The sequence below is a fragment of the Lygodium microphyllum genome, chromosome 21 (assembly GCF_053477565.2).
Source record: "Lygodium microphyllum isolate KBCC chromosome 21, Lygodium_microphyllum_v1.1.10, whole genome shotgun sequence".
In the NCBI taxonomy this organism is placed as follows: domain Eukaryota; kingdom Viridiplantae; phylum Streptophyta; class Polypodiopsida; order Schizaeales; family Lygodiaceae; genus Lygodium; species Lygodium microphyllum.
The window spans coordinates 5,340,938-5,363,820 of record NC_141155.1 but is presented as its reverse complement, the minus strand read 5'-3'; positions in this window follow the sequence as shown (position 1 = coordinate 5,363,820).

Sequence of the window (22,883 nt, the reverse complement as noted above, 5' to 3'; positions counted from 1 at the left end):
CCCAATGCAGAACCTGTGCCGTAAGATGTAGGTCATTGGATACACAGGCAAGGCTAGTTGCAAAAGGCACAGAAGGAAGGGATTGACTTTCAGGAATTATTCTCCCCTGTTGTGAAAATGACCACTCTTCGCGCATTGTTTGCTCTCGTTGTTGTTTTGAATTTAGAGCTTTTCTAAATGGATGTAAAAACAGCATTCTTGCATGGTGTTTTTGAGGAAGAGCTATATATGAAGCAGCCAGAAGGTTATGTAATTCCAGGTAAAGAAAAACTGGTTTGCAGGCTATTGAGAAGTCTTTATGGGCTGAAGCAATCTTCTAGGCAATGGTATAACAAGTTTGATTCCTTTATGCTTAGACAAGGTTTCAAACGTAACCATGCATATCAATGTTTATACATTAAGAATGATGCGAATGGCAGTCCCATTATTTTGGTTCTTTATGTTGATGACATGCTTATTGCTGGCAAGAATAAAAGTACTTTGAATGTACTTAAAGACTAGCTGAAATCTGCTTTTGCTATGAAGGATTTGGGGTCAACTGTGAGCATATTTTGGGCATGAGAATTAAGAAGGATAGAGAGCATAAATTGTTATTTCTATCTCAAGAAAAGTAGATTGATAAAGTGCTGGAAAGATTTAATATGGTTGATGTGAAAGCACTTGGAGTGCCATTTCAGCCAAATGTGAAATTGAGTAAAGATGATTGCCCAAAAGATGAGGAAGCAGCCAACTTTATGAGGGCTATCCCATATGCTTTAGCTTGTGGTTCTCTCATGTACGCCATGGTTGCTACATGACTCGATATTGCTTATGCAGTGGGAGTTGTTAGTAGATACATGTCAAATCAAATCCTGGCAAAGCACATTGGCAAACTGTCGAATGTATTTTAAGATATTTGAAAGGTACAAAATCCAAATGTATCTGTTATGGAAAAGGTGACCTACAGTTGCAGGGATTTTGTGATGCAAACATGGCAGGTGACTTAGACACAAGGAAATATACCAGTGGATATGTACTTATAGTTGTTGGTGGAGTATTCTCTTGGTGTTCTAAGTTGTAGAAGATTGTCACACTGAGTACTACTGAGGTTGAATATATTTCAGCTACTGAAGCTTCCAAGGAGGCTATTTGGTTGGGTAGACTTGCAAAAGAACTTGGCATGCCTGCTAGTACTCCAGTGTTGGGATGTGATAGCCAGAGTACTATCTATTTGGCCAAAAATGCCATGTTTCATGCTCGTACCAAGCATACTGATGTGAGGTACCACTTCATGCGTTAGGTATTGGAAGATGATCTAGTCACTTTGACTAAGATCAAGACACAAGACAATCTTTCTCACCAAGAGTCTTGGTAAGGCTCAACATGAGCATTGCATATAGATGGTGGGAATTAGATATCTTAAAAGCATCATTTATGCCTTTAAGTGGGAGGTTGTTGGGTCTAAAGGCCCTAAATAACCCCTCTTTGTATAGTTTTATTCTTTGACCAAGTTCACATTAAACTGGCCACTATTCTAAAAGGTCACATTAATAAAGGAAGGATTGGTCCAAACTTTAGACTAAGTCCATTTCCCCAAATGGTACATATCCTCTCTCTCTCTCTCTCTCTCTCTCTCTCTCATTTTCTTGCAACACCTGCACTTGAACACCTACGTTTATCTTCCTGCAACACGCTTGATAGAGCTCCATCATTTGCTTCTTTGGCACCTTCTCTATCACTTGTGCACTTTCCGCTCTCACTCTACACTGTAAACCCCATATATGTGCCAAGAACTGACAAACATCATAGACCTCAAAACAACAAGTAGGTGGCTGGGGGGCGCCTACAGTGGTATCTTGTGCCAACTCCAAAGTAGAAGCCATGTCGTCTGGAGAAATCTGAACTGTGATGTTGAAGCTCTTGAGAAAGTGAAAGCTAGGAAGCTCCGAGCACCGAGTTAGGAACCCAAAACTCTTCTTCGTCTAAAACACTAAATCACTACAACCTGGAAAAACTAAAAAGAATAAGAGAGCTAAAGGAAAACCTAATCAGAGTGCGCATAAGCATCCAAGAGGGGATCAGAGGCTTAGTGCAAACACCTTGAGGAGGTTTAAACAATATTATTATTATTACTAATAATAATACTAATAATAATAATAATAAAATAAATGTGTGTGTGTGTGTTTGTGAGCGTGTGTGAGAGAGTGTGGCGAGGCAAAGTGGAAAGATGTGTGTGTGTGTGAATGTATGTGTGAAGCAGCTGGGCAGCGCATGTGTGAAGCAATATACAGTTGGGCAGTGGCCTCCTATCGAATAGCTGGTGGGCTAGGCGGAGCAAGTGGTGCAGGTAGAGTCGAGGCCCAACATGCAAAGCAAGCGGAGGCAAGCAGAGCGGAGCAGGCAGTGGTGAGGCAAACAGGCAAAGGCGAGGTAGAGCAGGTAGATGTTCGAGCAGCACGTGAGGGTAGAGGAAGGGAGCAGCGCATGAAGAAAGAGCCGAGCAGTAGGCGTAGATTAGGGTTTTGAGCACGAGCACACAAAAACTCGAAACGTTCGTCAACAGCAATGTTCGTCTCTCTCTCTCTCTCTCTCTTGGGGGAAAGATGCAACTGTATAACTAGGTATAAGAGAGCTTTATATTTATTGTTTAAACATAGTACATACTTCATCTTTTTTTATTTAACTTAACTAAATACTTCTAAGTTGCATACCTTTTTGGCTAAGTTGGACTCCTATGTCTGTATTTCTATTGCCGAGAGGTTCCCAAGGGGAGCCGAAGACAATTCTTTTGATGGGGATCTGGGGGCAACGCCTCCAGTGGGTGGTCCGAGGGGCATTGCCGCTGGTGGGGGTCTAGGGATAGGGCCCCCAGCGGGGGGTTCTAGGGACAAAGCCCTCTGGCAATGGGGGCCGAGGGCTGTCAATAGACCTCGGCGCATACGGTATGCCCTTTTTGTCATTTTTAACAAAATGGTTAGATAAAAAATGATTGCTTGAAAACCCACCCCATCCCCCTTTCCCCCAAAAAACCACACACACACATAAATAATTTTATACTTTTTATGTTATAACCCCCAAAAAACACCACCCACCCACCCCCACCCCCCCAAAAAAAAGTGTATACGGATCTATACAGTACGGTTTTGTACAATATCCGTACGGATCCGTATGTATGCACGGATGCAACCAAAGAAGGAGACTGTGATTGAACCCTGACCACTCTGAGGCCACCGCCACTCTATAGGGTCCCACTAAATATGAGAGTGTAGGTGACCCTCCCACATCCATAGTCTCCAAAGAAGTGTGTCCTCAAAGGGGGAAAGTGTGGGTCCACTTGGTGAACCTTCCCTCGAGAACCAACAACCTTGATCGATAGCCAATCCAAATTGTCAATGCAATCATCCTCATCCACTATAGGACAAAGCCAGAGGTGTGAGCAAGCATCAAGCAAACTTGAAGGCTTAAAAATCAAGGATCCCTCACGTCTAAGAATATGATAAGGCACCCCCTCTCTGAGAGCACACCACGAGCCTCCCAAGTGTCCTTGCATATCCTTTGCTCCTCTCACCACTCTATCCCACTGATCAGGAATGGGTGCCTCAATCTCAATGTGATGCTATCAAACTCCATAGCCAAGAATATTGTGAAGGCACCTAAGAGATCCTTATGTTGTGGGTCCATATAAAATTTACTCATCATGAATAAATGAACTTACAACAAGAGCTCTTCCATGCCCCATCTAGAATCCCTTATGGAGATTTAAGTGCACATCTAGCACTAGCCCAAGGGCTATAACATAGCCCAAGGGCTATATTATGTTGAGTAACATAGCCCAAGGGCTATATTACTCAACATAATATCCCTTGGACACTCAATTGCTTGTTGATATTTGTGAGTTGCAATATAAGACAAGATACTGCATGCTCAGGCAAAAGATTGACAATCTATAGGTTGATATGAAGTAAAGAAAATGTCCATCCATAACCAAAATTGACATGAATATCTAAGCAAAATCATTAACATAACTAGAATCTAGCAAGCAAGTCGCAAACTATTTAAGGATCAACCAAGCCACTCATTCAATCCACTCCTCCTTAGATACGGACTTCCCCAAACATAGGCCCAAGTACTATGCCCAACAAGGAAACACATGGTTGTTTTTTTTTCCTCCATGATTTCAAGCCTTGAATACTTTCCATACTTAGCTAGCTAGTGGTTGGAAGAAAAAACAAACCATGAAGTTTAGGCATCTAGCCTCTTTAGGTGACAATACATGCCCCTGAAAAAGTTATAGCAACCCTAGTACCGCCTAGAAAGCTACTCAACAAGGACGTATAACAAAAAACTTATTCCAAAGACATCCCGTAGCCCATTGTTGGCAAGGGTTCAAGCTACACCAAAACACACAAAATGATTCTATTGCCATGACATATCATAATTACCGGCACAACTAAGCTAGCAATCTCATTGTCACTTTATTAAGCAATCAATGATGCATCTAACATCTTGTCAAGAACTTGCTTAGAAGGCCAACATGCAATCTTGCATGAAAAATCAACTTTGCTTGCATATAGAAGCACGGCATGGAATTTACCTCATAAACACAAATCAAGCATCAATCATCATCATCGCAAATCATAACTTAGCATAAATAACACATCCAAGGGAGCACATGCACTTCCTTTCATCCCTTCCATCCATAGGTGCATACATGCATAGCATGGTTGCAATTAAGTATCAACCACTAAACATGATCAAATTAAAAGATAAGTATACCAATTGTTTACCCCCTTACTAATATTTAAGTCCTAAAAATTAGGCCATCACACACACATAAGGTTTTCCTCCTTGGTAACCCCCTTACTTGAGCATAGAATATGCCTAACTTGTAAAAAAACAATAGGTAGATGAATTTAAATAACTTAGAATTGGTCTACAATCAACATATGCTTATTAGATGCAAAAGCAAAGATCACACCATTTGTCAAAAAAACATCTTCTTTGAAAATTTTTCTTGTTGACGCAAAAACAAGACTAATTATGTATGCTTTTAAAATTTGGTTTTTATCAAATGTAGTTGATTCATGGCCCCAATGGTTGAGGGCTTATATATTGCACTTGATACAAAGAGTGCACAATTTATAGGCCACAAAACATGAATGTATAGCCCCGTACATACACCATACACACATAGGAGCCACTTCTTGATGTAGATGCTCTCTACATACATGCAAACACTTAATAGCAGTAGGACTTGTTATGAAGGTGTATGCATTTGAGAAGGAAATTGAATTAAGGGTAGTTAAAGGCCCAAACATGGCATCACACACACCATAACACAATAATGCACAAGAGCAAGAATCTACACGCACCCAACATAGTCTTGCATGAGAATTTTATTTTCTTTAAGAGGAATCAAGATAGACTACAAAGAAAACAAAGAAGACAAGGAAGATCACACTTTAATAGAGTCTCCATGTGTGCTAGATTAGCCTCACTATACTTGGGAGAGAGGGTAGGGCCACAAATTTATAGAGAAGGGTTCTCTCTCTCCCCCCTTCAATTCTTGGTTATTTTATTGAGAAGCCCGTCCATCTTCTTTTTTAAAAAAAAAACTAAAAAAGAAGTGAGGCTTTTGTCCCTTTTCCTACTCCCATTGCAATGTTCTCTTGATTTTTGGCAACTACACTTTTCTATCACATTATCATGAAGGATGCAAGCCTTGTCAGGAAGCCACTGGGCCTCTGGCTGTATGTAGATGGGCTAGGCAGAGTAGGTGTGGTGTGTATGCATGTGATTTTTGTTAATTAAACATCCATAAAGATGTCCAAAACCAAGATATTAATCAAACATTCGGAAGAATGTATTAAAATCAAGCTAATATAGAAAAATGGGATAATTACAATCCAAATTAGGGTTTTATATCCCTCATATTGTCCTCATAAATTTACCAATACGTGTTAAGGGAAAGTGTATGGGCCAAGGTGTGATGTGGGAAAGAAAGTCCCTGAAAATCCACCAGCTGATTCTCTAGAAAACCGCTTGACTTCCAGGAATTTTGCCTAAATTTACGCTAGAATTCTGGTTCTAGTAGACCAAAATTTTGGTGGACCAAAATTATGGTTCTGGTTTTGGTTCCAATTAAGCTCTTGGTTTGAAGTTCAGCTTCAACTTCTTCTTTAGACTTCAGGTTCAGCTTTAGATTTATAGACTTCAGAATTCAAGAATTCAAGTCTTCAAATTTTAGGATGTTGGATTCTAGACTTCAGGGTTCAGGCTGTAGGCCTCATGTTCAAATTCAGTCATAATTTAATTTAGACCAAAAATCAACCATATTTTAGGCTAGAATTCAACTAGATTCAGGCTAGAATTCAACCAGATTCAAGCTAGAATTCAGCCAAATTTTGCTTGGATTCAGGCTAGTATTCAGCTAGATTCAAGCCAGATTTAGGCCAAAATTTAACCAAATTTAGGCTAGAATTCAACCAGTTGCAGGCCAGATTTAGGCCAACATTTAACCGGATTTCAGGAATTCCTCCTATCTTCATGGTCCCTTTTGCTCCTAATTGACTTAGCTTTTCCTAAAAATCTTGTTATTTTTCAATGTGTGGCCAAGTGGCCACACCACAGCCACCTCCTCCTAATCTTCAAATCGTCCTTGATGTGCTAGCTGACTCCATTGTCTTCATCCAGGATCTGAGAACAATATATCAGGTTCAGGTATTTCCACTTCTTTATCTAACAAATCAACTTTAGCTTCATCCCATTCCTCTTGATGCTCTGCAATTTCAGTGTCCAGTTCATATTCAGCCTCATCCCTTGTTTTAAACAACTTGATTATTTTTCCAACAACAGGCACCTTTAGCTCTGTTCCATCCAGCTCCATAAGCACATAGGTAGCATATTGCAATACCTTCTTCACAATGTATGGACCAAACCACCTCTTGACTAACTTCCTTATAGCTAAAGATTGAGTATCCAAGCTATTGTCACAAACTAACACCCAATCTCCATCCTGAATGGTCTTTGGTCTCTTCTTGATCCTCTTATCAAATCTGACTTTGTTCCTCATTCTGGCTTCTTTCAGCTTCTTGGTTGCTTCCTCAATGTCCTCTGATCTTCCTTCCAAGTGTCTAATCCTTAATACAAAAAGCTCTTCTCTTGTCAGCTCTTCTTGCCATCATAACACACTCCAAGTAGGGATAGACTCCTCAATAGGCATTATAGGTTTATGGCCATACATCAATTCAGTCTGCATATACCCTATTAGAGTGCTATGGGTGGTCAAAAAATATATGAGTTTTGATGCTAGCGTGACCCACTTTGAAAACTCTCCAGGGCTACGTGCAAAGGTAAAACGGATAAGATATGGCTCTAAGGTGCACAGGAAAGTGCCAAGAAATGACAAGGTTGTCCGAGAGAAGTGGAAACTATCTTGGAACAAGAACCTCTAACGAAAGGTGCACAGTTTTTTGTGTACATGGGTAATTGATTTTGTGCATATGATAATTAATTAATTTGAATTAAATAAATTAATTCTAATGTCTTGGATAAAGTTGCAAGGTTGAGAATGGTAAGACCAACCCTTGTGCCGATTTGAGCCACTGGCCAAGTGCATATGAACTATGGCTAGTGAATTATGCACCTGGGCAGTTAATAGGTAGCATAAATGAGAGGAGGAGAGAGAAAGGAAAAATCAATTTGCTTTCATACATGATCAGCACCGTACATGTGGCAAAGTGGATGATCTTTGGGCAAATCAAGGGTGTGGGAGCCTCTCGTGATGCTCCACCAATCCTTTTTCGCATGAGATGGGCTCTATTCTTATAAAAGAAAACTAGCGCTGGATCTCTCTCTCTCTCTATATATATATATATATATATATATATATATATATATATATATATATATATATATATATATATATATATATATATATATATATATATATATATATATTTGTGGGAAGGCCAAGGCTGAGAGCTCAGCCTAAATATACTCTCTCTCTCTCTCTCTCACATGTGTACTACTCGGGTGAGCTTCCTTCCTCCCCGGCTATGGCTATGGTGAGCCTACTAGTCACCGCTACGTAGTCTACCGCCACTAGACTAGTCTATTTGCTTCTATTTCTCTCTCTACAACACGCTCTTTGAGGTGGATTTACTGGTCTAAACCAGTAAATTGCTGATCCGAACGAGGCATGGTGGTACCCTTGTTGCATCTACAGAGAGAAGATTCAAGTGGAGCTTGCGGTAGCAATTGCGTGCAACAAGATGGAAGCCATTACCTTCGACGGAGTGGGAGATGGTAAAAGCTTTGTGTCTCCATATATTGCATGCATGCATCTTGTACACTAAGTTGTATTATTGAAAGAGCTCGTGGAGCTTAATAATACAAAGACTTAAGACTTTAGAGGGGGGACCAGCTCCAAGAATTCGGTCCTCTATGCACAGTGTCGTTTTGCGATTGTTCTCATTTATGTTATGTTGATAATGATGCTATAATGATGCTAAAATGTTGATTTAAGGGAAATAATGAATGCTATGCAAGCCATCAGCCTCACACTCTTCTCTTTGCTACTCTCAAAATAAACCTTTCTTAATGGGAAAGCTCTCTTTCACATATGCAACCGTTACTTCCACTAGTTGCGCATAAAAAAGAGTCTATTAAATTGGAAAAATCTTTGACATTGGTATCAGAGCTTTGGTTTCTTGTTTCTTTCTCAAGAAGGGGGATTCTTGGGTAAGTTTACAAAAATGTTAATGTTGTGGATTATAGTAGGGTAAGTGAGACACGGACTTGCTATCAGAATCGGCACTCACTTCAGTGAGGTATGGTGCACACCATTGAGAGCGTTAGTTTTAATAATGGAGTCCCTTGTAGCTTGCCTATGGCTTAACCATTATTGAGCTATAAGAAGCCTAGCAAGAGCTATCCCGCACAGACGTTCGCATTGTCAAGACCTCCTCTCCACTCTTTATAATTGACAAAGTAGTAAACCACATGTGTGACTGTCTGAGCATCTCTTCTGAGGGATAAGGGTTGAGATAGCTAGAGTTCTAGTGCTAAAGAAGGGGATTAAAGAAAAGCTACATTAATAAAGGAACCCTAAATCATGGCACAACATCATCCAAATGAAAGAAACATAGACAATGTTATCATTGCTCAAGATGTTTTGCTCGTGTATGAAGGTAGAAGAGTGAGCAACGAGTTGGTTACAAAGCTTCGAGAAGCCATGCGCAATCCGGACATGCAAATGGAGACTTGTAATCACATGCAACAAATGTTGCGTGAATCTCCTATTGGCCAAGAAGAAGGAGATTTGGAGTGGCCCCCTCGTGGAACTCCTAATCTGACTTCTTTATGCCAGGAAGAAGGTCATCATGGATCGAACATTGTGCATGCGGATACCTCGCAACGAAGAGAACAAGAGGACGCTATGCATCCTTTGCTATCTAAGGAGAAGTATGGGAGTGACTCTCCCATTACTTCTGATAGTGATGTGGCTCCGAGACAGCCGCGGGCTAGTAGGAGATCGCCAACTCATGTAATGAGGAAGCGGTCATCTAATACCCCTGCGCATAAACCTGCAAAGAGGGAGACCAAGGATGAAAGGAAGACTCTGTCTTCTCCATCTTTATCATCCTCCTCTTCTGATCATGGATCATCTTCGTCTCCACCATCTTCCACCGATGATGAGGGATCTGACTCTTCATCAAAGCGGTATAAAGGAAGACGAAAGAGGAGAAGTTATGCGGCAATGAAGCCTCATCAAAACGTAGATATCGGAAGTTCAAAGGAGACAAGAATATCACTTTCATGACCTATGATGAAACTTTTGGAGCTACGGACAAAGTGTTAGCCGTCATTCAACAATATGATGCGACTTTCAGAGATGAGGGTTTTATGGAATTCTCAAAGCTCCAAAATGTAGCCATCCACTTTCAAAAGTCGGCATGCCAATGGTGGGCAAGTTTGCGTGCTCAAGGTAGAGCACCAAGGACCTGGAAGGCATTTAGAGCATACATCATGAAGCAGTTCCTCTCAAGCGATGCTAAGGACAAGGTCCTTACGGCATGGTGAAGCTTGAAGATGATGCCCAATGAAACTATCCACAAATACATCGACAAGTTTTGGGACTTGCATCTTAATTAGGCTACTGTCTTTAAACGAATCCACTTTGCGGAACAAAAGTAGCAATTTTGTGTTGGACTTTCCAAGGAGATGAGAACACAATATTAGTGACTTTGGGAATCTCCCAATTCCCATTCTTTGAATACTAAAAAGGTGGCACCCGGATAACATGCTCATAAGTTTGTCAAAACCATATGATATGACCTATCATTGGAAAGCGCTTGAAAAATGGAATCTATTGAGCTATAGACCGCTCGATTTGGAGTTCTAGTGTTCAAGTTATGACAAATCCAAAGATTTGACCATGTGTCCCAAACTTATGGGAAATTCCCATATCCCCCAATATGGTATTTGAGTGAGTATGTGAACTCACAGAGGCCTAAGACAATTTCGGCCGTGATTCGCCATACTATTGTCTCTTCGCAGATTCACTTTCAACAAGGGGGAAAGAAGCATCCTTGTCCCCCTGAGGTGAAAGAATTGGGTGAGCACAAGGGGAAGGGCGCGTCAACGCCAAATGCTTCCGAGGCTCCCGATTCTAAGAAGGCCAAAACAAAGGAGAAAGGCTACAAGGGCCAAGCAAAGCTTTCTCCTGAGGAGATGGAACAGTACCGCAAAGACAACAAGTGTTTTAAATGTGGTCAACAAGGATATGTTTCTCATGTGTGTCCAAAGAGGACGAAGAAGAGTGAAACTCCTAAGGCCTCCGAAGTGGAAGTCTTAAAGGAGGATGGACACTCTAAAGGTTTATCTCTGTCTTATGCATGGGGCAAAGTGCGAGAGCTTGATGCTCTAATCCTCTTTGATCTTGGTTCCACACACAATTTCATCTCTACTAAATTGGCTACTAAATTGGGCATTCATGATTTTGAGATGGGATATACTATCCAAGCCGATGGTGCCTTCAAGGGGCAAGAATTTTCTGTTACTCCTCTCATAGGGAAACTACAACTTCACATTCAAGGCTATGTGGATAAGGAAGACTTCTTCATCTCGCCACTCAAACATGAAGATGTGATTCTTGGCACTCCATGATTTGATCGTATGGGTGCTCATATGAAGTTTCCTGATAGAAAAGTCCTCTTTAGTTATAGAGGCAAGGATTATGCACTTACATGCAATAGTGCTGGAAGCACTATACCAGTTGTAAATCCATCTTCTTTTGACAAAGTAATAAAGAATTCTATTTCTTGTTACATTGTTTTTGTCAAAGAGTCTGGAGTGAATGCATGTGTTTCAAATGGGTCTAAAGTTGAAACTAAAGAAGAATGGGAGTTGTCCAATTTCTTAAAAGAGTTTCAAGATATATTCAGGAATGGGAAAATGCCTCCCAAAAGAGGAATAGATGATCATAGTATTGATCTAATTCTGGGAAGTTCTCCACCAAATGAGCCTCCTTATAGAGTTTCGCAAGTTCAACAAGAGGAGATAATGCGGTAGGTGAATGAACTGGTTGAAATGGCATGATACAGACAAGTTCATCTCCTTTTTGTTCGTCGGTGTTATTAGTACACAAGAAAGATGGCACATACAGGATGTGTGTCGACTATCAAGCGTTAAACAAGATAACCATAAAGAATAGATTTCTTGTTCCTAAGATAGAGGATCTATTTGATAAATGGCAAGGTTCTATCTACTTTAGTAGAATAGACCTTAAAAGTGACTATCACTAGATTTGCATCATGCCTGAAGATATTCACAAGACAGCCTTTCGTACTGTGTTTGGCTTCAAGTTGTATGAATATCTAGTAATGCCATTCGGTCTTACTAATGCACCTGCTACTTTCAACCGGATGATGGACAATTTATTTAGACCCAATAGAGCTTATACAGGAGTATTCTTCGACAATGTCATCGTCTACTCCAAAAGCATTGAGGAACATAAGAAGCATCTTGAGGTTATATTTCAAGTTTTGAAAGATAATAAACTTTTCATAAACCTTAAAAAGAGTGAGTTCTTTTTGAAAGAGATACAATTTCTTAGTCATGTTATCTCTGAATCAGGCATCCGAAATCAAGCATCCGTATGGATCCTGAAAAGTTAGAGGCAATAAAGCCATGGCTAGTACCTAGAAATATCCATGAGCTTAGAAGATGTATTGGTATGTGTGCATACTATCACCACAACAGAAACAAGGCATAGACGTGCATGTTAGACATGCAAAGTTGGGCGCATCTATAATTGCGTCTATATGTGCGTGTAAACGAGCGTGTAAATGGACGTGGATATAGACGCGTTTTTAGACGCATAATTATTTAACTACTTGAAATTGGACTTAATATAATAAAAAACCAGAGTTAATAATTATTTTTGCATTGTTCTCTAATGAATGGTAGTTCCTCCAGTTGACAAGCCTGATATAAGTAATTAGCGGCAAGCGACACAAATCTTATTATGCAATTAGTAGCAAGCATTGCATGTATCTCGTAATTTCTCTACTTGAAGATGATAAAAAATACTTTCTTTTTATTATGAAAAATTCAATTTAGCTTTAAACTTGACTATTGATTCTTGAGTATGCACATGTGAGCATGATATTTTCCATAGAATTATTAATATACATTGAATCATTAAGCGAATTAAGTATGTTACAGTGAATGATCCATCTCATCTTCAATGAGATCAGCCCTTGCTAAACTATCTACTTCTAGGTCTATGTTACCAAGAGGTAACGAAACAAATAAGTCTATCCCACTATCAGATGTGTTGCTATATTGCTCAATAACTTCATCATCATCAACCACATTATTGTTCTCTTATGTGTTTCCTTGAACATCCTCACGAGGTTCATCTTGTACTATATCACGCATATCATTCATTATGGTGTCATCATGTACATCATCATTAATTGTTGGATTGTCATCTACTATCTCTATGTCGGTAATATTACCATATATTGGTTTTGAACGATTAGATATAGGAATGACATACCACTATCAGTTATTGTTTACCATTGGATGATACACAACCTACATTTGAATAACAAAAGCAAGAAACTTAAATACTTATTATATTGTGTATATGTATCACATGTATACATATTAAAAAATTAGGTTTTACATATTTACCTGCTCGCATTGTTGAGGTAGTACTAATGTGTCATTCTTGTTTTGGTGAGATTTTGTAGAGCCAATGATTACAAAACCACTTGGATGACGTCTGATTGTGCAATGCTCACCATTTGTTACCACTTCTTTAAACCACTTCACATCCAGTACATATATAAAGAATTGTTTGAAGTCAAGCTTCAGAATATCTTGGATCAAGCCACAATAACCTTCCATGGTACCATTGGCATCCTTGAAGTGAGCAAGGACACCACAATCTTGGGTATTTCTCTTTTCATCTATACGTTGAGTTCGAAGATGTTTACCCTCACACCAAATAGCATTGAATAATGTGCACTAGTAGTAACAGATTAAAATCAAATATGTCAATTTATTATATAAAATATAACTAGAAACAAATTAATTGATAGTATATCTCACCTTTGATAAGCAACCTCGTGCATATTCCTACTCTTCTTGAGATATATTAATTTCCTCCTCTTTTTCCATTCTCTCCATTTCCTCATGTAATCAATCTATATCAATATGACGTGGGGGCGCATTTAGATGATCTGGAAATGAGACATTACGTCCATATCTAGTGCGAAATGCTTGTCTTTCGCTTTTTCTTCTTGCCCTTGCTTCATTATATACTGTCACCCATTTGCTCATTACATCACTATTGAGCACACAAAAACTATTTAACTTACGAAGTTATTCTTTTGTTAGCACTTTACTCATTCCTTTTCCTTGAGGTATTATAGAGGTCATCCTCAAGTCTTCATCATCTTTCCATAGTCGTGGTTGAGAGGGGTCCACTTCAGCAAGATATTCAAAGATATAAACAAGGGATGATTGCACTAACCAACCCTCAGCCATGCTTCCCTCAGACCGTGCTTTTTTCCTCACAAAATCTTTTAAGGTTTTCATAAAGCGCTCAAGAAAAAGCATCCACCTTGCATGAACTGCCTCACAAAGTGCGATCTCATCAATCAAATGTACGACTAAATATAATTGAGTAGTCAAAATGGACCGAGGAAAAATTTCCTCCACCAAACAAACCACCTCAACAAATAATACTCGAGCATCTTGCAATGTGTTTGGATCAATTTCCTTCGAGCTCACGTATCTGTCAGGATGTATTTGACAATTGTTTATTTTTGTATAGAAATTCAAAGAGGTTCACTACATGATGTATGCAATAGATAATGAAAAAATACAATGTATACACAGCTCACAAGCTCTCCCATCTTGTAAATGATATCACATACATCTTTGGATACACAATGGGATATGCTAGTAGGAAGTACGAACTGAATGTAAGCAATATTCATAGATCAAATGATTAGTTGAGGAAAAAGTCATCATACCCCAAAGTTTACACATAGTTACTCCACTAATTACTATATTCATGGTTAGAGATACCCTTACTTGAATCATTTTGTGCCAATCGTGGGACTTCAAACTAGATAGTTGCTCCACACCTCTTTTCTTTTTCTTTATGAAGGCTCCCTTAAGACATCTCATACATCCTGTGGGTGTTCGAAAGCTACATATTTGTTCCTTCACTATTTTTTCCTCGTTCTTTGACAACATCCAAGGTGCATGGGGTAGCTCAATGCGTGGCCAAACTCATATCATGCGACCAATGTTACGTAAATCCTCCCTTATATTGACTGGATCACGAGCCCCTATCAAGTGATCCCATAATGTAGATACAACATTTTTGAATATGTGCGTGGGGTCTTGAGTTCAGTCCAATACGAAAAATGAAAAAATATAGAGAACCTAACAAACAAACAATATATTATGCAAACAATTCATCATGCTAAATACTTTAAAGTCAATCGAGAGAAATGCACTTCTTACTGACTCATGCCGAGTGGAGGGTGGTTGTCGGCATTAATCCATCTCTCCTTCCAATCTCGAATGGTTAGAGATTGTGGAGTCATTCCATTAGTAGGAAGAACATATTTGGAATGATGAATAGGAAGAAATCGATGATGATTGTCATAGATAACCTTCTTTAAACGTGCCGACCTAGAGGAAACTAGAGAGGAACTGCAAATAGGACATGCATGATATCCTGATGTGGTTACATTTGAACAAACAAGTGAATTAATAATATGCAATTGATTCAAGTCTTGAATTTCAAATATAGAGTTATATACATGTACCTGAACACTCTCCCTATCTTGGAAAGTCATGGGCCACAACAACATGGCCTTCAACGTGAAATCTCTAAAGGATGCAGATGCACTTGTATCTTGCACCTCAATACCTTCCTATAACATTTATAACTCTTCAATCAAAGACTCTAAGTAAATGCCCATGTTTTTTACCTTGTGCTTCAGAAGGGACAACATTACATGTCCCTTTTTAATCGCCATGGATGGAGAAATATTATAGTTCATCAATACCACTGGCCATACACTGTATGATGTGCTTTTGATGCCAAATGGATTGATTCCATCTATACCTAAACCAAATTTTAAATTTATTGGCTCTTCTTTGAAAACGGACCACAAATTGTCTATATGTTGCCATGCCGATGTGTCTGTAGGGATCTTCCATTTTTCATCACTTGAACGATGACTAGCATGCCATGACATGAGCTTTTCAATAGACTTACACTTGAACATAAGTTGAATATGTGGAACAATCGGAAAATGTCACAAACCTTATGAGGCACATCCATTGACTTCATCTCCACTTTGTATCTTGACTCGCCACAAACATGACACTCTTGTGCAAACTCATGAATCCCACGAAATAAGACACAATCATTGACACATGCATGGATCTTGACATAATCAAGACCTCCCAGAGATGTCAAGTAATGTCTTGCTTGCTCTCTCTTAGTTGGCAATTTGTTTCCCTTTGGAAGCATTTGTGATAATAACCTACCTATATTTTTAAAAGTGAGTTAAAAAACCACCAACATATATTTGTGTCTGATTTCAAAATAGAACAATTAATATTATGATTCATAAGCCAAACTGAATTCATACCTACTTTAATAACGCATTCAAACTAACATTACTCCATCCATAAATTGTTTGCAAGTTAAGTATCTCGAGGGACGCACGAAGAATGGAGTACATACAACCTTCATACAACAGAGTAGATGACGCTTCGTAGTATAGTGGGTCATCTAGCTTCGTAGAGTGACCTTCTCCCTGAACCAGTTGCAAAAATAGATTGTGTACCATGTTGTCCACAATCTCATCCTCTACAACTTGATGGGGCATTTCATGAGGGCTACTATCATGGTCGTCAGTCTCCACTCTTCTTGAAGACTCTACCTCCTCCTGTCGACGTTTTACAACCTCTCGACACTTGGGAGGAAGCATCTGAGGATGTGGCACCACATCCTGCTCAACCACAAAAGGGAGTTACATGTACATTGATATATATTGAGTAACATAGACTAGCAATCTTAGTGTTAAAAACAATGAATACCGGTGATTTTTCTCGGTCCCATTCTCCATACATGCTGAGGTGTGACATTGCAACTTGACATGCTCGAAAAATACACCCTCAACAACGATCACACATGCATTTCATTGTTCGTCGTAGCCATGCATATCGATTATGAAGACGTAATGTTTCATCCTCACTTGAGGATGTGCTCGTTGACTCATCAATATGCACCGCACTAGGTGATGACGATGACATGATTAAACCTAATTCATGACAACATCAAATTTGTTATTCATATGTTTATATAAAAACTTCAAGCTAGCATATTAATTATTCTAAGATCTCAATTTTAAATACACAAAACTTATCATAAATACATAAAAACTTATGATTAGAACTTACTATCAAAACTTATCTTAAAAACAAAAACTCATGATAAAAGCTAAATATGCGTCTATATCTGCATTTACCTACGCATCTAAATCTGTGTCTATCTGTGTGTCTAAATTCGCGTCTATAAGCGTGTTTATGTAAACCTAGATGCGCATATACATACAAAAATTAACGCAAAAGTCAAAATTCAAAAGATACTTGAATCATTTCTTTTCAAACTGCGCCTTTCCTTTTCTGCGTTTTTTGCACGTTCTGAAGCTTGAGTTCAGTCGACATGCTATCTACCTCCACTAGTCTCTTCATGCCTCACCTCCTCATGACTGGCCTCTTCTTTCACTTCAAAGAGACAAGAGGGGAAAGAAGAAAGCAAAGGAGAGGAAGAAAGAGAGAACAAAAGAGAGGAGAACAAGAGGACGAAGAAGCAAAGAGAGGAGACAACAAGTAGCAAGCATCAAGGGAGAGTAACTCACCAAGGAGAGGAAGAAGGAGAAGGAAGAAGCACCACCACCTGTCCACATCAAAGACCCAAGGTGAGTCCTCTGTGTGTGTGTGCGTGTGCGTGTGTATTAGGATCTATGATTGAACTTCTTATAGCACAAATAAATCATGGATGGCGATTGTCGGATTGAAAGCAGTCGACTGAGTGTGTTTGACAGCGTGTGTAGATTTCAGTTCAGACGCAGACATGGACACGCAACTATGTTTGTTGTCATCGCGTCTGCAGTCGCGTCTCTTAGCGCGTGTATTCTGCCTCTCAGATGCGAGAATACAGGCGCTCTGCCCAGAAGCTTTGACTTCACAGTCGCGTCTCCATGCACGTGTATTCTACATCTTAGATGTGAGAATACACGCACTCTGCCCAAAAGCTTTGACTTTAGAGTTGCGTCTCCAGGCACGTGTATTCTACATTTTAGACGCGAGAATACACACACTCTGCCTAGAATCTTTGACTTCAGAATCGCGTCCGAGAGCGCGTCTATGCTACATCTCAGATGCGGATATACACACGCTCTGACCAGAGGGTTTGACCTCAGGGATACGTCTGAGAGCGCGTCTATCTTGCATCTGAAACGCAATTATATACGCACCAGCCAGCTCTAATAAAAAATATTTTTTAATTTTTGAAATTGTACGAATTTTTCTTTTTCCTATGTTTCGTTTGTAGATGTCACATCCTGGTTCATCTAGCAATGACCCAGATTTGGATCGCATGAATGATACATTGGGCTTGTTCGGCAGAGGGGTCAATGCTTTTTTTAGAGGTTTTCCTAGTAAGAAAGACTTCATGGGAGAGATGACTAGACACCTTGGCTGCTCTTCCACAACAGACGAGGTGTTCAACATCATGTCTGGAACGCCTCTGACGTCTTTACCTGGCACTACTTCCCAAACACCAAATGTCCAAACTCCAATTGCAGGTACTCCACGTGCAGCACCTGTACATGCATTGACTGAAGCACAAGCGTCAGCCGACGCACGTACATTTGCAGAAGCACATGTATCCAACGAGGCAGAGGGTAGTCGATAGAGAGGGAGGAGGGAGAGTCGAGGGGGAGGATGAGGCTTGTGTGGGGGTTGCCTAGGAGGTGGCGAGTGATCACCCTCACTTAAAGATCACGTAGAGGAGCCAGTACGCCAGTACTATAGAGTTATAGACACTGGTGGCATCTTCCATAATGATGAAGGAAGGCATGTAATGGCGTACATGAGAAGCATTGTGCATGCGATGTATAAAGATTGTTTCGTTTACTTCAAGAATCAGAAAAGCGGCTTGTGGCAGGAGGTGTTGAGGGCAGTCCATAGGAGGTACCCAAATCTTGAGGGTCAACGATTCTCGAATGATTGGGGACGCACAAAAGTGAGCGATTTGCTTCACAACAAAAGATCCCACTTCATGACACACGGCAGGGAGTCACTACGGAGACAGGAGGAGGGCGTGGAGCCTATAGCTAACCACCTATGTACCACTGCATAGAGTGAAAGAAAGCCAAGAAGAAAGTAGTAGAGAAAGTGAAGAGTCACCAGCACGCAGAGGCGCAACACATCCAAATGGAAACCATGGGATCACATTACGGATCGGGCAGCAAAGAGTCGTGGGAGGCAGAGTTTGTAAGTATATTTTGATTTCTAGTTTTTTGAAATTTATATTTCTTTCAATTCTTTATATAATTTGTTCTAATACATTATATTTCATAATTATTTGTATATATCATAATTGTTTTGCAGACTACTATCGTTGATAGGATACCTACTCCTAGAGAGGTAGGTTACCATCGAGGCCATAACCGCACAGCCACATGGCTTCACTTCTATGAGGAGGGTCTCATCACTGAGGAGCAATACAACCGGGCTATAAGGATTCGATAGCCAGAGGAGGTATGTTTTTCTTACTTTTCTATTAAAATTATATCTAATTATAACTTTTTCTTTGCAATTGTACATAAGCAACCTTGATCTTTTGTGTGTGTAGGCGAACCCCGATGTGGAGCATAGCAAGGAGGGGGATAGCGACGCTAGTAGCCATGGTGGTGCTAGCGAAGATATTTCTTCTTCAGATTCGTAGAGGAGTACCATACCTTCTCTATGGCCTTATTTTCTTGTATATCTATTATCCATCTTTGAGCCTACTACTTGCGGCCACGCTTTAGGTCGCAAGCACTTAAACTCCCCATGTAAATGTGTTTTATCTATAATGAATATATGGATTTTTGTTTTCAATTCTCGTGCCTTCAGATCCATTGTATTTTTCCCAAATGCACAATTTGATGTATGGGAGGGGGAAAAAAAACCACAACCACATGCTCTCTGGTTTTTTTTTTCCAGTTTTGTTCTCCGCGTCTATTTGTGCGTCTAAATTGCAGAAAGCGCGCGTCTATAGTCACTCTAAAATGCAGAGTACATGCGCTACATAATTCAAATTAATTTAAAAAAAGTAAATATCTTTTTTTAAAAAAAGTAAATTTTTGGTTTTGCGTTCGCGTCTATTAGCGCGTGTAAAAGCGCGTCTATGAACGTGTCTATATGCCCGTCTAATTTTCCATGTAGACACGCTGGTAGACACACAAAAGAAATTAAATAAATAAAAATTTTGATTTTCCTATGTACTTGTATTCATGCGTGTATATGCGTGTCTACGGCGCGTCTTGGGCACCCATTAGCTTTAATTCTATTTGGCACAAAAGCAAACTCAAAAGCTAAAGCGTGCTATTTTGTAATTTGGGCTATTATTTGAGCTTGAAGATGATTAATATATGAAATACATGCTTTGTGGAGCGCTCACACAAGGCATGGGGGGAGATTGCATCCAATTGGTCTCTTATTCATGTCGTGCAAGCTTTCTACATTGATTTGTGTGCAAAAAGTAGAGTTCTTTTGTTCTTGGGGATCTTCTGACGCTCACTATGTGCGCTTATGGCATCCGATCTGTGCACCAAGACGGGCTGGTAGACGCGCCCGTAATATTTTCTCTCAATTTAAAAATCGCGTTTAAAAGTGCGTCTAAGAGGCCTTTTTGTTGTAGTGTATAGACACTTCATACCTAATTTCTCTTTCATAGTGGGACCATTGCATGATCTCACTAAAAAGAATGTAAGGTTTGCGTGGACGGATGAACAAAATGATGCATTCAAAAATCTTAAAGAAAAAATTATTTCTCGACCAGTACTTGTATTGCCGGACTTGTCAAAAGCATTTAAGGTCCAGTGCGATGCTTGTGGGCATAGCTTTGGAGCCGTGTTAACTCTAAGAAAGGCATGCAATGGCATATGAGAGTAGGAGATTAAATGAGCATGAAAGGAATCTAGGCATCTATGAAAAAGAGGTATTAGCTATAATGCATGCACTAGATACATGGAAGCAATATCTCTTAGGCACTCCATTTATTTTGCATACGAATCATCAAAGTTTGAAATACTTTCTTACACAAACTAAAATAAATTATAAACAAATGAGGTGGGAAAATTTTCTTTCTCAGTTCAATTTTCATATTGCTCACATTGTTGGTAAGCACAACCAGATGGCCGATGCATTATCACGAAGGCCAAGATTAAATGCAATATCCATAACATCTCACAACAAGGATCATTTCGATATGCTAAACGAGTATGCTATAGATCCGGACTTCAAGGATGTGATATCTGCGTTTGCATTAGGAAAGAAAGTGGAACCATACGATGTAAAAGATGGTTATCTTCTCTATGGCAATAGGCTATGTGTTACACATAGTATGCGTGATAAAGTAATGTATGAATCCCATGCTTCTCCATATGCGGGACATCGAGGGATTCAACCTACGCTCAAAGGAGTAGAGATGTACTTTTACTGGCCAACCATGAAGACAAACATAACAGCTTATGTCTCTACATGCATGGTATGCCAAAAGGTAAAGTCTGACAGAGGGAAACAATCAGGGTTGTTACAATCGTTGCCTATTCTTGATGCACCATGGGAAAGCATATCGATGGATTCTATCTTTGGATTGCCTAGATCTATTCAAGGGAATACGAGCATATGGACAATAGTTGATCGGTTTAGTAAGCAAGCGCATTTCATACTGATCAAAAAAACTATCAAAGCACACCATATGGCAACCCTCTTTATTTCCCAAATTTTTAAGTACCATGGTTTACCTAAGTCGATTGTTTCCAATAGAGATCTAAGAATGACGAGCAATTTTTGGAAAGGACTCTTCAAAAACTTGGGTACAAAGTTGAATTTCTCATCGGCATATCATCCCCAAACAAATGGCCAAAGTGAGATAGCAAACTTAACTATCATTGATCTACTAAAAGCCTTTGTCACGAAAGTACATCACTGAGATCAATGGGAAAAGTATTTACCTATGGTAGAGTATACGTATAATAATACCATACATATGTTTACGGGTAAAACCCCATTTGAGATCGTAGAGGGAAGACCTAAGCTTCCATTCATAGTTAAGTATTTGGGCAATGTGTTTGCAGTGGACGAGTATAGCAAGGATCTTTAAGAATCCTTTCAAAGGATTAAAGATGCTATATCCATCGCACAACAAAAACAAAAGATCACGGCTGACAAGCATAGACGCAAAGTGATCTTCAAAGAGAACGACTGGGCCTTGCTAAAGTTTTCCAATGCATGTCTAAGTATAACTACATGCAAGGGAAAGCAAGGGCACCCAACGGGTCACTAGAAATACTATGCTAAACTAGCAAAAAGGTATTATGGCCCATTTCAAATTCTTAAGCCTATCAATGAGACGGCTTATAAGTTAAGGCTACCAAGGACATGGCTCATACATAATGCTTTTCATGTAAGCCTGCTTAAGCCTTACAAAGGGGATGCACCTATGCAACCCATAACAGAAGAGCCCCCAGATTTTGAAGATCAAGAAGAGATCTTACAGCCGAAAAGCATTCTTCAACATGAGAACAAGGTATCACGCAGTGGTAAGACTGTTAGGACGTATCTTATTAAGTTTAAGATTTATCATTTTGAAGATGCACGTTGGATGCAAGACATTCAGTTAAAGGATAATTTAACTCTTGTAGATGACTACAATAGACCATGCCAAGAATAAAGAAGAATCTTTCCTTAAATCCCTTAACTTTTGGTAAGCATAACAATCTTTCTTTATTTTTTGTGCAAGAGTCTAAATAGCTTAAATGGTTGCAAAGGACTTACTACATCAAAGGTTAAAGGTAAGTGCATGTATGAACAAAGTTTAAATTGAATTTCTATTTCTTTTTAATGTTCATAAGTTTATATGTGTATACCATCAGGTGCTTGGGTGAGGTGAATAGTGGGTGTGTGTGTGGGTCAAAGCACCCCAGTTCGAGCCCTGGATGGTGTTGCTTGGTTAACTCATGATTATGAGTACTTTTTTTAAAAAAAGAAAAAAGTTTATATATGTATACACTAGTAATCAA